General features: G+C 39.7%; 1 pseudogene; it reads right to left on the reverse strand.

Moving 5' to 3' along the window:
• Positions 1 to 721: 721 nt before the first annotated feature.
• Positions 722 to 19,088, reverse strand: LOC140699557 (cyclin-dependent kinase 16-like; annotated as a pseudogene).
• Between the last annotated feature and the right edge of the window lie 678 nt (positions 19,089 to 19,766).

The raw sequence follows: 19,766 nt of genomic DNA on the forward strand, positions 1-19,766 counted from the left end.
TCTTAGTTTTCCTTCATCTGAGAACACTTTCATTTCGCCTTCATGCCTAGGGTCTTTTTTACTAAATATAGATTTTCAAGCTGACAGTTCTGTTCTTTCAGCAACTGAAAAATATCATGCCTCTTCCTTCTGTAGTTTCTGGTTAGTCATTCAAATTGTTCTTCTCTTACAGGTAATATGCCATTTTTTCTGATTGATTTCAGTTTTTTATGTTATATCTTGAATTATATTTTTTCAGTACTGAACTTCTGCTGTCCTTCTGGGACTCTGATGGCAGGGATGTTATGCCTTTTGTTATTTTCTCACAGGTTCCTCTGGCTGTGTTAATTTGTCTTAAATATCTTTTTCCAGGTTAAATAATTTCTATTGATCTATTTTCAGTTTCACTGACAATTTCATCTGTTATGCACCTTATACTTTTGAGCTCATTTAGTGAGTTTTATACTTCAGTTATTAAATTTTTCAGTTCAAATATTTCCTTTTGATTTTCTTTTTAATTTAAGGAGTGATGAGAGCTTTGTTAGCACTCAGCAGACTGGCCAATGGGTGGGCTCACAGGCCAATGGTCAGGTGTATGCACAGGCAGCAGGGGACACATGGGAAGGTGAGCATGCGTCAGGCAGGTAGGCAGGCAGCAAGCAGGAAGGATGCAGCTGGGGGCTGCCCTGTGAGGGGTGTGGCATCCCTCCAGCTGCTGCCTGCTGGGGCCTCGGTCTGTGGCTTAGAACTCGGTGCCCATCACCCAGAAAGCTGGCCTGCCTTAGGCAGGCATTGATGAAGACTGAAGCCTGGCCTCCTTTTGTAGCTGGACCTCCTTTAGTGCAAATATGGAAGTAGTGTCAGGAAGTTTGTGGATCCGCTTCCACAGACTGAGCAAGAAAAGAAGTTTCATGGCATCCTCTGCGGAGATCCAATTGCGAACTTCAAGCTGCAGCAGCTTGGTGAGGAGGTCAGCCCCGCCACTGTCAAGTCTACAGCAAGGACAAGGGGACTGGGGATAGCAGTATGTCTTGAACTCTTCACTGGACAGGATGCCTGGCCACGTCTCCTCAGTTGGGGCTCCCAAGACGCGGAAGATGAGGTGCAGCTGTTCCTCCACCGTGGAGCCCAGGAAGAGGGGCTGGCCCGTGGCCATCTCATAGAAGATGCAGCCCACACCCGACATGCCAATCTGAGAGTAGTCGTCCGTGGACCCGAGCAGGATGTTGGGGGCTGGTACACAGCATTACAACCTAATTGGAGTAGGTCCTCATTGGAACTGACTCGGACCGGGCCAGGCCGAAGTCGGCCAGCTTGAGCTCTCCTCTCTCGTTGATGGGCAGGTTCTGGGGCTTGACGTCTCGGTGTAGCACCTTCTGCCGGTGGCAGCAGCCCAGGCCACGGATCAGCTGGAACAGGAAGAGTTTTGCATTGTGCATGTTGATGACGTTCCCACAGCCATCCAGGTACTGCGTCAGGTCCTTGTCCAGGTAGTCAAAAGACAAGTGTGAGCGACCTCTCTGAGGATAATGTCGTGTAGTGGGATGATGCTGGCGTGTTTGAGTTCCTTGAGCAGGGACGCTTCCCACATGGCGGTGTAGGGCGCCCCCTCTTTGTGTTCAGTCTGATCTCCCTGGGCGCCACAAGGTTGTCTGTGAGCTTGCTTTTGCCTTTGCAGACGGTGGCATATGTACCCTGTCCCAGCTTGTCCAACTTGATGTAGGTCTCCAGTTTCCCAAAGTCGATCTCAGGCAGGCTGACACGGCGGAGGTGGCAGCCGAGGGGCTTGTCAAAGACGGGGATATTGGGGTCAACTTCTCAAGGGAGCCATCGGGCAGCCGGATGGGGGCTGGTAGTGATGGGCGCTTGTTGACGTCCTCCGTGGAGATCTTGCACGGGGGTGCGGGTGTGAGGGGGTGAAGGGGGTGAGGGGTGGGGGGGTTGCACATGCGCACCCTCCCTGGTGCCTGCCCCTCACGCGAGGGCGCGGCGGAAGCCTGCCCCCTCTCCCCGGCGACCCCACCTTCCAGTCCCCGTGTACAACCTCTGGTGCGGAGCTGGGCGGGCCGCGTCCAGAGCGGGGCTCCCCAGGGGCAGCACGTGTGGGGGCCCCTCCACGGTCACCGCCGCCGCTCTCACCCAGGCCTGTCTGTTCAGGGGCACCACTGGTCTTGTCTACACCTCGGCCCCCTCGGTGTGTCACTGACAGCCGCCTTTTGATCTTCTTCAGCCGATCCGCGGCGCCCGGCGGGGACGCGCGAGCCACCTCAGCGCCGCGGGGCCGGCAGGACGGGCTGAGGCCGCGCGATCTCCTGCCCCTCCTTCCCCTCCTGTTCGCCGCAGGCGCACGTCCCAGGGGTCTTAGGCGTGGCTGCCGGCCCGGGCCGCCGCCTGCTGAGGAGGAGGAGGAGGAGGCGGCGTCCCGCTCAGCCGGCCCTGCGCTCGGCCGCTGCGGGCAGCGGCCCCGGGCTCCTCGGCGCCGGCTCGAGTCCGAGAGCTCCCGGCGGCGCGCGCTTCAGGGCCGACCGCTGGCGGAGACGCGGCGGACCCCCTTCTGATCCTTCTTTATACCTCATTTCTGAGTCCTCCAACCTATTAATTTTAGGAGTGCTTGCAATTTCTCGTTAGAATATTTTAAATAACTTACTATTTTAAAATCTTTGCCAGGTAATTCTAATAACTTTGTCATGTCAATGTTGATGTTTCTTAATCGTCTTTTCCCGTAAGAATTGAGAGTCTCCTGTTTCTTCATATTCTGAGGAATTTTGGACTGCTATATCATGCTTTCATACACGGAGGTTTTTTTTTTTAATCCTTTGAATAAAGTTGGTATGTTTGTTTTGGCAGGAAATTTATGTGGTTAAATTCAGGCCACAGGTTTCAGCCCGTCTTCTTTGGCTCTGGGTTGAATGTCAATTCAATTTCAACGCTTTTGCAGAGCTATTCAGATCTGTCCCACAAGTGCACGTCCAGCGGCCTTCTGGGTCTGACCAGAAGTCTTTCTGATAATCAGGTTTAACAAGTCTTTATTATACTGATTAGTATCAGGTCCAGACATGCACACAAAGTTTGGGATTAAATTTTCTAAGATTGTTTAAAAATTTACTGAGATTTCTTTCATGAGGTCTCCCCTCATCGTAACCTCCCCAGTACACTTCATGTCCCTGGAGTACTTCTTTCAGGTTCTGTATTCAGAAGAACAGGGCCGTAGTTATTCTGTGCTGCTTACTTTTGTGACCAAGAGGTGACAGGACCACAGGATAAAAAACAGGGTAACTTTACCAGAGATTTGGTGGTACTTTAAATTCTGGTCTTCTTTCCAGTTGTCCTGCTGTTACTCAGTTTGCAGAGTCCTCTAACAGCTGCTCTGTGCATTCTGTCTCAGGGCTGCACTCAGTGGTACAGACAGGGTGGAAGATGTTTCTCCAGCTTACCTGAAACTGACTCCCAGAATTATTTATTTACTTTTTATTTCTGCATATTACCTGCACCCAATCTTGGCCTTCTAGTTTCTGAATACTTCTGGTCTTGACTCATTTTCCTTCTTCCCCATTCAATGCCTAATACTCAGTCACTGTGTTATTAAATGACATTAATTCCTTTTATTTTGTAACTGCTTTGCCTAGCCTCACTCCAAGTTCAAAGGGCAGACTCACTGAGATTTGGGGGAAATGCCTGGTAACTACTGTCCTGCGTTGGTTAATTAGAACATCAACAAGATTACAATGCAATATTTTATGATTTCCCATTGGCATGTTTCACAGAAAACATTTTCAAGTTGAAGTAAATAATGGAAAGAAGTACTCGCTAACAAATTAATTACCTGTTAGTTTATCACTAGAGTGACTGGCAAGCTAGAAAATAAATTTATTACTTTTTATCTTAAGCTGAAGTAGACAGAGAATTTCTGTGTGCAGCTCCTTACATGTGGTGTTCAAGGATGACAAGTTCCCTATGTAGAAGCCCTGGGAACTTCTCTGAAAATGTTCCATCACAGTTCCCACTAGCTAGTTCTGCTCGTGGCCCTCAGAGCCAGCTACACACAAAGAAGGGAAATGTGAATAAACTTCCTCTTTCCTCTCTCTTCTGCCTCTTCAGAATTTCTATCTCCAATTCCTACAAACATCTCAATTCTAACAAGCCCTTCTCTTGAGCCTACTTCCTGCTAGATTTATTTAATTATATTCCACTTCATTTCTGGATGTAAACCAGACTATTATTTCCTCAGCTTCTTTTCCCTCACTGCTAATCTTCTTGAAAGATTGACATACTCTTCCCAGAAGAGAACTGGAATGATGTCAAAGGAATGAAATATTACATTGGTTCTCGAAGTGTGGTCCCTATACCAGTAGCAATACAGCACCTAGTAACTTGTTATAAAGGCAAATTCCTGAGTCCCACCTATAGAATCAGAAACTCTTCAGGTGCAGTCCCACAATCTGTGTTTTAACAAGTCCCCTAGGTGATACTGATGTATGCAAAATTTGGGAACCATTGTAAATAGAGAGTTAATAATTGCCTGGTACTGGTAGAATGAAGGGGAAGGGTGTGGTCCGCATGTGAGTTGCTTGTCAAATTGTGAGGACTTATTGAATTGGTTATTCCATGCTTGAAATAAGTCTTGTCACTAGCACCCTGAGTGGCTGTGCGAAGTGCAGGAAGGGAAAGCAAAGTATAAATAGTGGGTGTGAAGGGCTGACAGCATCCAAAGTGTCTTTCATCTCTGCATTCTCCATCTGGTGGCCTGCAGAGTGTTCTCCCCAGCTACTGTGAACACTTTGGCAATTATTCCAAGGGGCATTTTTCTAATAAAAACCCACTCATTGTTCCTCCAGGGTTTTTTCTCCTTCAGTGGCCCTGGAAGCACTAGGCAAACACATTTTTAATGACCAGAATTCACAGATACGGTATTATCCTCCTCACCATGTATGAATTCAGTAATCCACTGAGACTTCTTGGCTGGCTTTTTACAGTCCTTAACGTCACATAAATTTTGATTCAGCCAAATAGGTTTCCTTAACATAATACAATTATTTCAGTATTGTAAGATAATCTTAAATCTGAATCATTATGTCTTGTGATGGACACAGAATTATATATTGTGTCATAATTTATAATTGAACAAAGTTGGTCCTTCTTAATAAAGCATTTTTTGATATCACTGAAATCATCAAGAGAAAGAAGGAAATGGTGATTGGCTAAACAAAACTTCTATTGTAAGAAAAAATCTTTCTTCAGAGAGATATTGAGCAAGTGGAATATATGTTCATGACAGTACTGAAATTGACCCCAGCGATCCTACATTGGCATTTCCATCTAAACATCATGAAAATACAGGATATAAAAGTGTGTGTGTGTGTGTGTATATATATATATATATATATATATATACACGTATATATATACACACACACATATATAAATAAATACACTACAATTCACTATCAATAGAAACACCAACCCCTGGAAAACACTCAATACTTTCTGGAAGTTTCCTCACTGTTATCAAACAAGAGATAAATTTATCTGAACATTAGAGTCAGGGAGAAATTTCTGTAGTTAGCTTGTAAGTATCTATGCACTGTGCACTGTTCCTCCCATTAGAGTAGCAGGAAGAGTTTTACAATGGGTAATTTTTTTTCACAAACATATGCTCACAACTCAAAAGTTGATTATAATTAACCCTCGAATAATGCAGGAGTTAGGGGCACTAATCCTCCTTGCAGCCAAAAGTCTGTGTGTAACTCAGAGTTGGCCCTCCATATACTCGGTTCCTCCACATATGTGGTCCCGCTTTGGTAGACTCAAGCAACCTCAGGTCATTTGGTAATGTACTATTTAATACTGAAAAAAATCCCTGAATAAGTGGACTCATGCAGTTAAAATCCACAGTGTTCAAGGACTGACTGAATACTGCTTTGTTTTAGAAGATTGTCTTTATAAATAACAAGCTTTGATTTCAGTTTTTGTAAGTACTTTATATTTTTAGAAAAATTATGTATTTGCTCATAATTTATATTAACATTTTCAGCTTGTTTTATCCTTTATTTTTTCCATTTCTCTTTTTTGGGGGCTGTGATTTACCTTTACTGAAAAAACACAGTTGGTAAGTTTAAAGTTTGATGGGTTTGACAAATGTATACACCAATGTAACCACCACCTTAATTAAGACACACAGCATTTCTACAACAAAAACTGTTCGCCTCTCTCTTTTCCCAGTTACTGCCTTGCACCCAGAGAGAAAAACCGCTGTTCTGGTTTTCATTATCATATATTAATCTTGTCTGTATTCAAATTTTATATAACTGGAATTATGTAATACATACTCTTTGTGTCTAGCTTGTTTAACTCTGCACTTTTTGAGATTCCTCTGTTATTGTATGTGTCAGTAGTTGATTTCACTTTATTACTAAGTAGCAATTAATTTCCATGACTAATGATTTTACCCACCTTTTCATATATATTTTGACATTCATTTATTTTCTATGTTGAAGTGTTGACAGAAAAATATCCCCCATCTCTTTACTGGGCTGAGTGGTTTCTTACTGAATTATCAGTGTTTTTATATGTTTTGGATATAAGTTCTTTATCAGATATGTGTTTTGGAAATATTCTCATGAAATCTCTGGCTTATCTTTATTTTCTTAAGAATTATTTGAAACAGGCTTAAAACAACAAAGATTTATTACTTCTCTATTCTGTGGTTTTAAAATGTTGGTGATTTTCCTCCTGGTCTTGCCTAGGGTCACTTCTGTGGCTTGAATGGAAATGAAACACCCAAAACAACCTACTCAATGTACCTAGAAGTTGACGCCATCACCGTGTGTGCTCCAAGGAGGCCTCTCCTCTTCTAGAAAGCTAGTGTGAATTTCTGCAAAACTTGGAGGCCTCAAGATCCTAAGAGAGTGAAAGCAGGTGTGATGCTTCTTAAGTCCCAGTATCAGAAGAAATGTAATATTAGCTGTGTTGCATTCCATATTTACTCCTTTTATGATTCCTTCTTCATTCATGGTATTTCAAGTTTCCTTCTGGTGTCATTTCCCTTCTGCCTGAAGAACTTCTTTTGGGAATTTTTAAGAGCAGCTCTATTGGCAACAAAATTACTTAGTTTTCATTCATCTGAGAATGTCTTGTTTCACCTTTATTCTGGAAGGACAGCCTTGCTGGATGTAGAAATCTGGAGTAATATATATTTTTTCTTTCATTGCTTTAAAAGTGTGCCACTTCCTTCTGGGTTCCGTAGTTTCAATTGAGATAGCTACTGTTCCTCCTTGTAATTAGTTTACCTTTTCTCTTTTACTACTTTTGAGAGTTTCCCTTTATCTGTAGTTCTCAGAACTTTATTTCTGTTGTGTCTTGATATGTATTTCTGTTTGGGGTCCACACAGCTCCTTGTACCTATAAATTTATGTCTATTATTTCTTTGAAAACTATTTCAGTCCCACATTTTTCCCTTTTCCTTTTGGGACTCTGCTGATACAAATGTTAAATTTTTTGTTAATTTTCTACAGGTGGTTCCCTGTGATTCTATTAACTTCTTTCAGTCTATTTTCTCTCTGTTGTTCAGTTTGGGTTATTTTCACTGTTCTGTTCTGTCTTCAAGTTCCGTTATTTGCCCTGAGATAGTAATTCTGAATATTGATCATTGGCCTCTCTGGTGGCTTTTTTATTTTGGTTAGTGTATTTTTCAGTTCTATAATTTCTATTTGATTTTTTATATCCTCCATTTCTTTGCTTAGTTTTTCTATGATAGATTAGAAAATCACTATTTATGTTAATTGATTCAGGAAAGATCATCAGGAGATGCTAAAATTAGTGGATAAATGCTTGAGGAAACAGGGTTTATACATAGTGTCAGAGTTTTGCCCCAGAAAACAATGATTAATTACTTATTAATTGATAAAGTACTTACACATATCAGTTAATAAATAAAAATACTTATTAACTAACTTTAAAGTGGAATAACCTCACTGACATCATCTTAGCCAAGTGACAAAAGTTAACATCATCAGAGACACATGAATATCATGGGTCTTTTGTTATGTTGCACTGAAAAGACCACAGGTTGACTTCTCCAGTATTCTGGCCAAAAATGCATATGCTGAATCTGATCATACAAAAATATAAAACAAACCTAAATCAAAGGAAATTATATGGGATGAATGACCAGAACTCTAAAGATGTTAAGATCATAAAAGCTAATTAAATATTAGGGAAATCATTCCTAATTAAAGGTAACTAAAAACATATGACAAATAGATCAATATATGATCCTGAATTGGATCCTGGAATGGAAACAGAAGGATGAAAAGAGAAGCCCATTTTGTTTGTTTTATTTGCTTTGTTTAATTGTTTTGTTTTTGCTATAAAGATCAAGGCTGGGAAATCAGAAAATCTGAATGGGTCTGGATTAGATGGTGGTATTGTATGAATACTAAAAATGTCTTGATGTTAATGGCTGTGCTGTAATAGGGGAGTGTGTTAGTCTCCTGGTACTGTCATAATTTTCTGTCAAAATATTACAAAAATATTACAAATTTTTAAACAATAAAATTTTTTTTCAGAGGAAATGCTTCATTTTATTTCCACTCACAATTCCCCAAAAAGGGTCAGTCCCTGCCCCTCCCTCACCTTGATGCGGCCCCTCCTCCAACACCTTCACAAAACACTGACTTCCTCCCAGAGCTAAAATGAACACCCAGTCACCAATTACGGCTGTTCTCCACCCCGCCCACCTCCCCATCTGCCTGTATATCCACCTGCTCTGCGAACTTGCCCACCTTTTGGCTCCATCCCCCAAATGTAGTTCCCCAAGGTCACCTGGCTTGTTTGGCTTACATTCTATGGGCACCATTCTTAGAACTTTTCTTGGCTTAGTCCCCAGATGATTCCCCTGTCCTCCTATGCATCGTCATTCTGCAGAGCTTCCTGGCCTCATTTCCTGTTTGGGAGACTAAGTTTCCAAGCTCTACCCTGTTCCCCAGGTTTCCTGTGGGGCTCTGTTCCTCAGCTGTTACATATGGATGTACATGTTGACTGAGGCCAAACATGCCTTGGTTCTGGGGAGAGAAGAGGGGAGCCAATTAAGAATGGACAGGAGAGGAGACAAGGATCAAAGGGGAGAGAGAAAGGAGGGGTGGGAGGAGGGAGGGAGGGGTTTGACAGGAAGCTGGATGCATGGGGATGACAGCGGGATGGACCCTCCCACCTCAGCCCCAGAAAGACAAGGGAGCCAGAGCGGAAGACAAGCTCCCCCTACCGCACAAAGCCCCTGCCTGGCTAGCTGTTCCGGGACCCCTTGCTTCAAGCGTTGTACACTTAGATGAGCAGCCCCTTGACATACTGGATTTCCCACTCCGCCTACTCAGACTTCTCCCTCAGCTCCCGGTTCCGCGCCTCCAGCCCCTGGCACCCGCCGTCCAGGGCCTCGCCCTCTGGGCGCATCCTCGGCAGGTACCTCAGAGACGCTGATTTGTTCTGGTCCCTCTCCTTTTGCTCGTGGTCCCCGTGGGCGGTGGCACTGTGTGCCCTGTAGGACTTATATTAGAGAGCCACGGATGGCTATGAGGAGACTAAGCCCAGTATCAAAAAGGCAAATTGAGAGAGGAGGTAGTTTGGACAAGGGTTATGGCCATGGAAATGGAGGGAAGTAAGTGAACTGGAGAATTAGTGATGTGTCAGATGCTGAGGCTAAGTAGGGAGGGATGTTTAGATGACTCTCAGGTTTGTGGCTGGGTGACTAGTTTCCAGTTTCCAGTAATCAGGATCACTGAATATTTAGGGGAAGAAAATTGAGTTTATTTTTAGATTTTCATGTGATCCAAGATGCTTCTTGGAAATGTTGACAAAGTAGTTGCCTGTGTGGATATGAAGGGGAAACAAAGGCTTATAATGGAAACAAGGGCTTCAGCCTGGGCAGTGAAGACTGAGGAGGTCGGCAGAGGGGTGGAAGGAAATCCAGGACAGAGGGTATAGTACTGTCATCAAAGGGGACAGTATTAGGAGGCAAGCCTAAGAGTGAGAGGCATGGCGGTGTTTGAGGACAGAGGCAAAGATTTAAAGATTAGATTTAGAGTAGAAATAGAATGAACATTGTAGAAACTGAATTAAGGAACTGGTGAAAGTCTGGCCCGGCACAGTGTTTTCACCTGTATCCCTTAGAGCACTGGGTCCTTGGGAGTGTTACTGACATGTTCTCTCTCTGTCTCTGTCTCTGTCTTTCTCTTTTTCTGTCTCTCACACACAAACATGTTTCATGATGGAGATAGTATGGGGATCACTGTTAAGATGAAACAGTTTGTCAACGATATAACTTCTAAGAGTGTTTGTCTAGCACCGTGAGTCTCAAGGTGGACGGCCCATGCAGCAGTACTTACCGACTCTCGGGGATCTAAGTCCGCGTTCTCTGGAACAGCACAGGAGAGACACCTGCTGGGTGTCATTAACAGACTGGGCCACAGAACTGTGCATCTGTCCCTCTCAGCATCCTCCCCTCCCTCTCCACCCCTGCTCCCTAACCCCCTCCCTGGGAAAGGTACAGTTTTTCTCAGGCATTGAAATATCAGGGTTCAGTGTCAGGTGCTGTGTGTTTAGGGCAGTGGAGGTCAAAATACTTGGTGAAACCAGAGATGACAGCCAGGAATCTGGATCCATTCCAGCCAGTGTTTGGGTGAATAGCGTGTCTGGGTGTTGGGTGGGATGAATCTTTGGTAACCAGTGAAAGACTCCAACTTAGCAGCAGGGCTCTAGTTCATTTACAGGCAAACAGGAAACCCTGAGAAAAGGATGTTCTGGAAGAAACCTTCTGCAGGGGTGGGTGTGGGACAGGGTGAACAGAAAAGAAAGAAAATAACCAAAAGATAGCCCCTGTCCTGGAGACTGAAATGATTTAAACTTAGAAGGTATGTGCCTGGGATTTGAAGATGGAAGGTTTGTTATTTAAATGTTTAGAACTTGGAAGTTCCTTTGTGTTGGTAATCAATGTGTTAGCGTGTAGCTACTTTGCACATAGCTTTGGCCATAAGGAAAAATGAACCTATTTCAATAAGTAACTCTCATCACCACTGGTATGGCAGTGAGATCACCAACATCCTCTTCATAGAGGGTTATATACAGTTTTAAAAAGCAGAGGAAGAAGATCACTATAGAAGGTTTAAGCAAACAAGAGTGGTATTATGTGCAAATGGATATTTTGTGACGTGGGGTTTTGCTGGAATCTGAAGCCCAGCATTTATCTTGCAATCTCCAGTGCCTAGTTTAATGCCTGGTAAACAGTCAGCTTTTGATTGAGTGGGTGGATGAATAAATAATCCCTAAAATTCATTTTTTTAAAAGAAGAACCAGGGGAGAACACTTGAGATTATATTAACTTTGAAGGTCAAAGCCAAAAGTATCGAGATGACCTCTAAGTTGTGGTATGAATTTGTAGCACTAGTTTAACATAGCTGATAGTTGCTGATAAGATTGAGAAATTGGAGTTCTTAACAGGTAGAAAATTACTGAGTTTTGCTTGATACCATATGTTTTGGAAGGAAAAAACCAAGATGTCATGCAAGAAGAAACAGCTGGTCTTGCTGTAGCAATGAATAGCAGAATATTGCAGATTTGATTAACATAAAGTTTTAGTTCTAATTTTTGTAACTTCCTACACATACATATTCCTGCATAAGACATGAATGACATGTACACGAGAGCGTTGTGTTGAATGAATGTATAGATGAGTGAATTCACATGTAGCATTGCTGGACGCAGCCTTCTTATTTTTTTAATCTATCTATTTGTATCTTAGTGTTTGACATAACCAGTTCTGTCTCAAGCATGCATAGGTATCTATTTGGGTTTCAAATTACCTCATAAAGACCCTCATTTTACTCTAGGATGATGGTAAACAGTTGGCATTATCTGTATATCATTATGTCAGCAATATTTCTTATTTTGATTGTCATGTCATTAACTTTCCTCATCTTACCTGTCCCATCTCCAAGGATGGAGGCCTTCTTTTTTCCTATTCAATTACTGATTCAATTTTTCTGTCTTTAAAAACAATTAATGACTTCTAACTACATACAGTCATCTCTTGGTATCTGCAAGGGATTGCTACCAAAATCCCTAGAGGCTCAATCCCTTAAATAAAATTGTTCCTATTTTGCATATAACCCACACACATCCTCCTGTATACTTTAAATCACCTCTTGAGTATGTATAATTTCTAATACAACATAAATGCTATCGGAATTGTTACTGGAGCATAGAAAATTCAAGTTTGCTTTTTGGAACTTTATGGAATTTTTTGCCCTGAATATTTTGGACCTGTGTTTGGTTGAATCCACAAATGCAGACCCCGTGGATACAGAGGGCAGGACTGTACCATGAATCATAATGGTCACTAGGACCACAGAGATACACAGGACATAGCCCTTCTCTCCAAAAAGCTCCAGTCAGTAGAAGAAGTAGACATCCATGTGTAGCACCAGTAAGACATTGTAGTAAGTACAGAACAGAACAAATATAAGGTTCTGTGTTATCATGGACAGAGACTTGTTATAATGAGGATCAAGGTGGGCAAGGCAGGCTTTTTAGTGTAGGTTATACTGAAGCCAAATCATCTCCTTTACTTCTCTGTATCCTTTTGTTGTATTACCTTCCAAAAGCCAAATGGATCAAGCCCTCAGAAGATCTATTGGTCTGTCATTAAATCTTCTTTTCCTGCTGAGAGAAGCTTCCTTTGAGGAGCTAGTCTTTGCTAAGTAATCCCATTAACAGAAAAGCCTGCATTTCAAATCAGTCAGTGAATAGAAAACACAAAATAGCTTTGTTAGAAATCTCTCAGGTTCTATCATTTACAACAGTTTATGGCTGAGCTGCCTTTATGTTCAAACAACAGAAAATGTTGAAGGGATTTTGACTTCTGGGGACTAAACTCAAAGGCAAGATATGGTGGTCTACTGACTTCTTAATACACTTAGAAAGTGTAGAAAATATTTTGAAACATCTTTGTGAATTATAGAGATAAGACTGCAAATAAAAATCATCTAAATTCTGTATTAAGAATAAAATTTGTGTTGTTTGAAACGTATAAAATATTCTGCTTTAGGTTAAAATGCAGAGGATCCTCTCCTGTAAAGAACCAAACTTAGGACAACAAATTTTTAGCTTGGGTTTTAAAGGGTGAAATAGGACAGTTAAAAATAAAAGAAGCCTGGAGCCATTTTTGTGTTGAAAGAATTTTTGACAGAATCAAAATCTTTTATTTTTGTTCCATGACTTAATAATTAAATTGTACTTTTCCCAAAACAAAGAGGCAGAAAGAATGATTGCAATAGTTAAATATATTTTTTTTCTTTAAAAATGTTATAACACCTTTAGGATCAAATTACTTTCAAATTTAACTTGATTAATTTCTGAGAGGAATACCAATTTAAAATGAAAGTCTTGCATTCCAGAGAGCATTATAAACAGCTAAAAACAAGGGAGGAAAACTGTACTGTTTTATAGCATGCTGAAATAAATTAAAATATATATTATTTATATGGGAACATCACTAATAGCCAATAGCATTTGGAAGATTTGGAGATGATCTGGTCAGCATTAAACATATTTAAACATTTTAAAATGCATCATGAATTAAGTCAAATTTTACCTCAAACAGATGATAAAAATATCAAGATATATAGAATTTTCCTGTATTTAAGATCATGATTATCTAACAACCACTTGGCTTTTGTTTTTCCACAGAGCACAATGAGATGAACTGGAAATAATGGAAAAGCATGGCCAGTCCTCCAAAGACAAGGAAAATGCCAGATTTCTGGACAAACATGAGCAGTGAGCACACCATAGGACCCTGTAGATGGCATCCAGGCTATGGGTGAGCTCTTTCCATTCAGAAAATGCAGTATCTTCTGTGCACTCATGTCATGAATAAATGTGAGGATAACTGTGCTTTTCTGCATTGTATTTTTCCTCTTAACTTGGCTTTCATCGGGCTTCTATGAAATGCCAGTCAGTGGGCTTTCCCAAAATTCGGGAGAACATTCTTGCTTAGAACATCAACAGCATGCATTTTTTTGTGATTTTTTATGGCTATATTTGTTCAAATGCTGTTTATTTGTATGATGCACACTTTCATAGGAACCTCCACTTTGGCAACCTGATAAATCACATTTCTTCAAAAAAAAAAAAAAACACTTTCTTCTAAACATATGCTAGCCCTTGAATAGTTTTTAACAACTGATTTTTGGATTGAAACAAGTCATTTTTGTAAATGTTACTTATAAAAATGAATCTGAAACAGAGTCTGAGAATGATAACTGTATATGAATGAGAGGTTTTTTTGTATTGGTAAATATATCTTAATCCTCCAATAAGTTAAATTTCATTAATTTAAATAAATAAGAAGTAATCTGGATAAAAGCAATGAAGCAAGAAGCAAGATTTTTTTATAATTTCACAAGAGCTATGCAAAGTCTTACTGATTTCATTCTTTCTCTATAAAACATAACTATATTTATATAGTTCTACATGTATATAGTTAGTGCTATTTGTATATCCACATGGATCTGATCACTCGGAATTAATTTTGCTCTGTGTGCCTATCAGCAGGCATTTAATACATGTTCTGTTAATTGATTCAGGTATTGCTAGTCATTTCACTGATTTATAAGTTAGGAAAGACAAAGGAATCCAGTTGCTTAAATCATTTTACAGACAATCCTGTTTCTTATAAATATATCACTTTTATTATCATAACTGTGCATATTCTGTATATAGATACGTTAGTAGTATGGAATATATTACTATATGGGTAATCTAATAGATTCATTATCATGTCATGTCAAACTTGATTATAAAGCGATGTTGCTCTTTTTATCAATGGGGGAAAGAATCCTGACTGATTGAATATTATAGGAAACAAAGCTTGTATTAAAGTGGGTGTTTTGAAATATGTTTTAGGTTTCACACATCCAGATTTTGAGCAATGAAAAAAAAATAAAAATTAATATCTCTAAATGTGCCAGAAAAAAGGCGAACAGCTTCTTCTTTGTTAGATACGAAACAATTTTACTTTTTTTCTTTAGAACTACACACATTTTGCGTTACATATAGCTGCCTGGATGTTAATTTTGACATCTCAATTGCTAACACAATTAATAATATGTATTTGCATTTTTAAAGCTCCAGCTTACTTGAAATAATAATTAACTTTAAAATTTTCTTAATCTACATACTAACAAGCCTCGGTCAGACTCAGTTTTGGAGTGGCACTGTTGGTCCAGCTGTGCAGAAATGCTGGAGAGAGTTTGCCTTTTCAGTTTAGATGGTATGTATACTTTTAATAATAAAACATAAAAATTGATGAGCTAATTTTCTGATCAAGGAGGGTGAAAACAGGAAAGTGTACACAGTTGAGACTCCACCCTGAAACCGCTGTGCTTCCACTTGGAGATTAGGTTGGAACAGTGGGGAACACAAGGTCTTCTGTGCTATTAAGCTAAAGTAATGTGAAACACAGAATTTCACCTTTCATTCTAAATATTCTCATCTAAATATGTGGATTTACTGGAATTAATTTTATTTGACACTGTATATGTAATAATTTGCAAAATCTATTTCTACTTACTTTGATCTTTCTGCCTAGGACAATTGCAGAAGCCTTTTGTTGTATTTTGTTTCCTATTATCTGCACAATTTTGGTGAGGTCAGACGGTTTTCACAGAGTCATGTTGTGTTGTTCTTTACTGGTGAGCAATTTGACAGTGTGTGTCATTGTTTTGTCACTGCTGCTGTTGTATTCTTCTCAGTTATATGAACACTCTGGGCTTCTCGCTGATTAGGATGCTGGAAAAGGAGCAGTGTGTGTTTCCACTGCCTGAACCCCAGGACCTTCTTCAGACCTCACAGATGAAGTTTGAAGATTTTCCAAAAGACCTCAGAAAACTAAAGAGAGACCTGAGAGGTAATGTACAGTGTTAAAGCAACTCATGATTGATATTTATGCATTTTCAGTGAGAGGACAGACTTCCGTCACGTCGTTGTTAAAAGATAAATATTCCCCCCCACCCCGCCCTTGGTGCACCTGCCCAGGAACTTGTGGCTCGTGAACTTGCCTGGGAAGAAAATATTTTCTTTCACATATTTGATCAAAAAACACATGCATGTGTAATGATTTATTGTTAGTTGAGAAGCCTTATATCAAATCATTTTGAAGAGAGTTTGAAATTCTTTGAACTTGTAAATTAAAAGTAATACATAAAAGCAAATTGTTTACAATTTTTTTTTTTGGTGAAAAATTCCCTTTCATCCCATCCCTGCTTTTGATGTAGTACACTTGGCCTACAGTATTATGTTAGTTTCAGGTGCACAACTTAGTGAGTCAGTTTTTTCATATATTACATACCATACAAATTTATTACAATATTATTAACTGTATTCCCTATGCTGTACCTTACATCCCTGTGACTTATTAATTTTATAACTGGCAGATTGTACCTCTTAATTCCCTTCACCTTTTTTATTCATCCCTTTTATCTTCTTTTCATGAGGCTTCTTCTTGTTATAGAGTTGAGAAACCTCACCTATCTATTTAAGCCTCTTTGTATCTTTTTAAGTACAGACAGGGAGTGACTAAGTTTATGTGAGATTTTCATTTCATGTCTCACTAGATGAGAAGAAGAGGCTTGGTTATTGCTGCCCAGAAACCAAAAAGATGATAAAATATTTTAAGTGATACAGTCTCAGTGCTAAAGTGTTTATCCAAAGATACTGATCTATATATCAAATTTATGGAGTTGTTATATTCCAGTTACAGATGCTTTTATATGGATTTAAATCAAAGTAGTAACATTATGTAGTTTGCCTGTAGTTCTTAAACACTAAGCATTTATTATGCGCCTGATGCTGGATAGGCATCTGCTAGGTGATGTGGGTACCCAAAGTTACAGTCAACTGTCCAGGGAGGGTGAAGTCTTGTCATTAAGATACTCTTCCTTAGAGCCTCTAATACAAGTGCTCATTGATTGAGTCCAGGAATGATTGCCTTGCTTTTTTTAAAAATAACAATTAAAACTGTGTTATGTTTATGTAATGCTACATCACTATGCATTTAAGTATGATTCCTTAAAGCAATATGAATCCCAACAATTCATGTGTAGTATTTATCATACGTCAAAATTTTGCCAGTTATCTTGATTTCCTTCTGAAATTCCTCTCTCTCCCTCTCTCTCTCTTCCTGCACCGCCACCTCTGATGTAGTGCTGGACATTTCTGGGGTATCTGGAGAATATTTAACACTTTCATCAATTCAGTCTTGCAAAGCAGGATTTCATAGCTCACAAATGATTTTATAAACAAGTGTCATGGTGAGCTCATTAACAGGGGATTTATGTTTACTTTGGTTGGTGCTGCACTTTGGAATGTTACCTCATTTACTTTCCATATCTACATGCTTTCTTGCTATAGTTACATAAGGTCATGAAAATGCTCACATTTCTAACTCACAAGAATCAGAGCTAAAGGAGGAGGACTAACAGCCACTGGGAAAAGGATGTGGAAAGGATGAGTAGGCAGCACCGATGAGAGCTATTTCCTCCTGCACGTCTGTCTTCTCGAGCAATGATCGCTTATTGAAGGAGCATCTTAGCAATTTCTGAGCACCTCAGAGGGTTAAGAAGGTGATGATTTTAACCCCAAGAGTTCATACTTTATATTGGGATAAGAAGAACTTTTCTGAATGGTCCGTTCCCTCAACTAGCACCTGCTACATGAACTCAGCACTGCATTTCTCAAGTTTGTCCATAGGCTGTTACAATTTGGTGCCCTAGAAATGGGGTATTTCATGGCTAAATGAGTATGAGAACTGCTGGGCTAAGATAAGCTTGAAGGAATTTCCAGGGCCCTCTGGACAAAGGGTAGCAGCAGTTCCCAGCTCACTTGACTGCAGAGCACTTTTCCCAGTGTGTCTGGTAGGTGCTGTAGTCGGAGGAACTCACTTCAAGAAATGCAGGCCTGCTGCCCTGTGAGTAACAGAAGCATGGTGTGTGCCTCAGAGGGGCTTACAGTAAAGGTGGGGAAATGAAATTTTAGATCATGAAATAGTCTCATTACATGTTACTGTTCTTGTAAAATGAGAGCAGCTTGAATGGCTGTTGACAAGGCTGTCAAACTCTGAGGGATCTTTTGAAAAACTGACAAAAATCAGAACAACTTATGCCTCTTAATTTTTGCTTTTCCAAAATGTTTTTGTTTTTGTTTTTGTATTTCATAAAAATGAGATGTTTTGTGACACAAGGAAGGAAATCTTGTGATCTGGAATTTAAATCCCATTTCTAGGAAACATCTAGCATGAAGGCAGCATTTCATATCAACAAGGCATAGAATAAAACTGCCTTATGTCCCTTTGTGGAATGAGATAGGTATAAATACACATTGATTTGAGTAAATGGGAGTCAAATAGGAGGTTATTTGGGATACAATTACTTTACATTAATATCTACCTTGATATATGTACCCTAATAATGATCCCTTTTAAGTGATCAAATTAGATAATTCATTTCCGAAGATTCAAATAGCCTGAGCATTCTTTTTTTCAGAAGCAACATTTTTAAAGAAGATTTAGAAAATTAGATGATATATGTAGAGAATTTATCCCAATATTTTCCATATAATAAATATCTCAAAGACATTGGCTATTTATGATAAGGAAAATAGAATAAAGAGTGTGATTATTTTGATAAAGACAGATAAGCTGTCAGCCCTTAGTCACCCATCTTCTGGCTCTGTCACTGTTTCTGCTTCCAGACTTAATTTTTATTTATAAGGAAAGACCAAGAAGTAATGTGTCATGGCTCTGGCATTTTAATAAGACAACTGAATCTCATTTTAGCACTTTATATGAGCATCCGCTGTGTTTGGTATGTATATTGTTGCCATGCTTTCTCCAGCTCCTCAGGGAGTTCCCTGGCTTCCTGAGCTCAGTGACGTGTAGTTGGTTTACCAGCCTGGTCAGCTTGTGCCTCTTCTGACTGTGAGCAGCTCTTCTTGATGCCGTCGTGCCCCATGCTGGCTTCTGTTCCCATTCCTTTCTTGGGTAGAAATCGTTCCACTTGCCACATGACTTAACATGAACAGAGCACAGAGTAATTAAGTTACTGGAACTGGGCATGAATGTTCTCATGCACATACTTCCCTGTATCCTCTGCTCTCCCCCACCTTCAGTATCTGACTTGAAAATATTTAAAATTCATTATCTATATGTTCAAGTTGAAATAATGTCTTTGCCCAGACATATACAGGAAAAATCAGCCATAGATTTATTTGTATTGATTTATATTTGTTTGGAACACTTATATTTATAATTGTAGATGTCTGATTTTATTTATTTTTGTTTGAGGAAAAAAGATGTTATAAACTTAATTCAAATGCAACCAGTAGCTTTTTTAAAAATATTTTTTTATTATGATTTTAGAATGAGTAACCTTTTAGTATGGAACATCAGACAACATGGAAAAATGTAGAGAAGAAAATATATTTATTTTTATCAATGGAAATAATCAATAAACAATTTGTAGTAGGAACAGAGAACAGTTTTATTTGAGCCAATCTGAGGATTGTATCCTGGGAGACAAAGAGTCAAGGAGCACTTGGATTGTATTCTGCCAAACCACAAATGGGGAAGTATTATACAGGCAAAAACTGCAAAATTACATATGTTGTTTGTCAAGAATTAGAATTGGAGCTGACAAGAAGTAAAGGTATTTGTTAAGCAAAGATTGGTCCAAAATAGTTGCATA

The sequence above is a fragment of the Vicugna pacos genome, chromosome 11, assembly GCF_048564905.1.
Source record: "Vicugna pacos chromosome 11, VicPac4, whole genome shotgun sequence".
In the NCBI taxonomy this organism is placed as follows: domain Eukaryota; kingdom Metazoa; phylum Chordata; class Mammalia; order Artiodactyla; family Camelidae; genus Vicugna; species Vicugna pacos.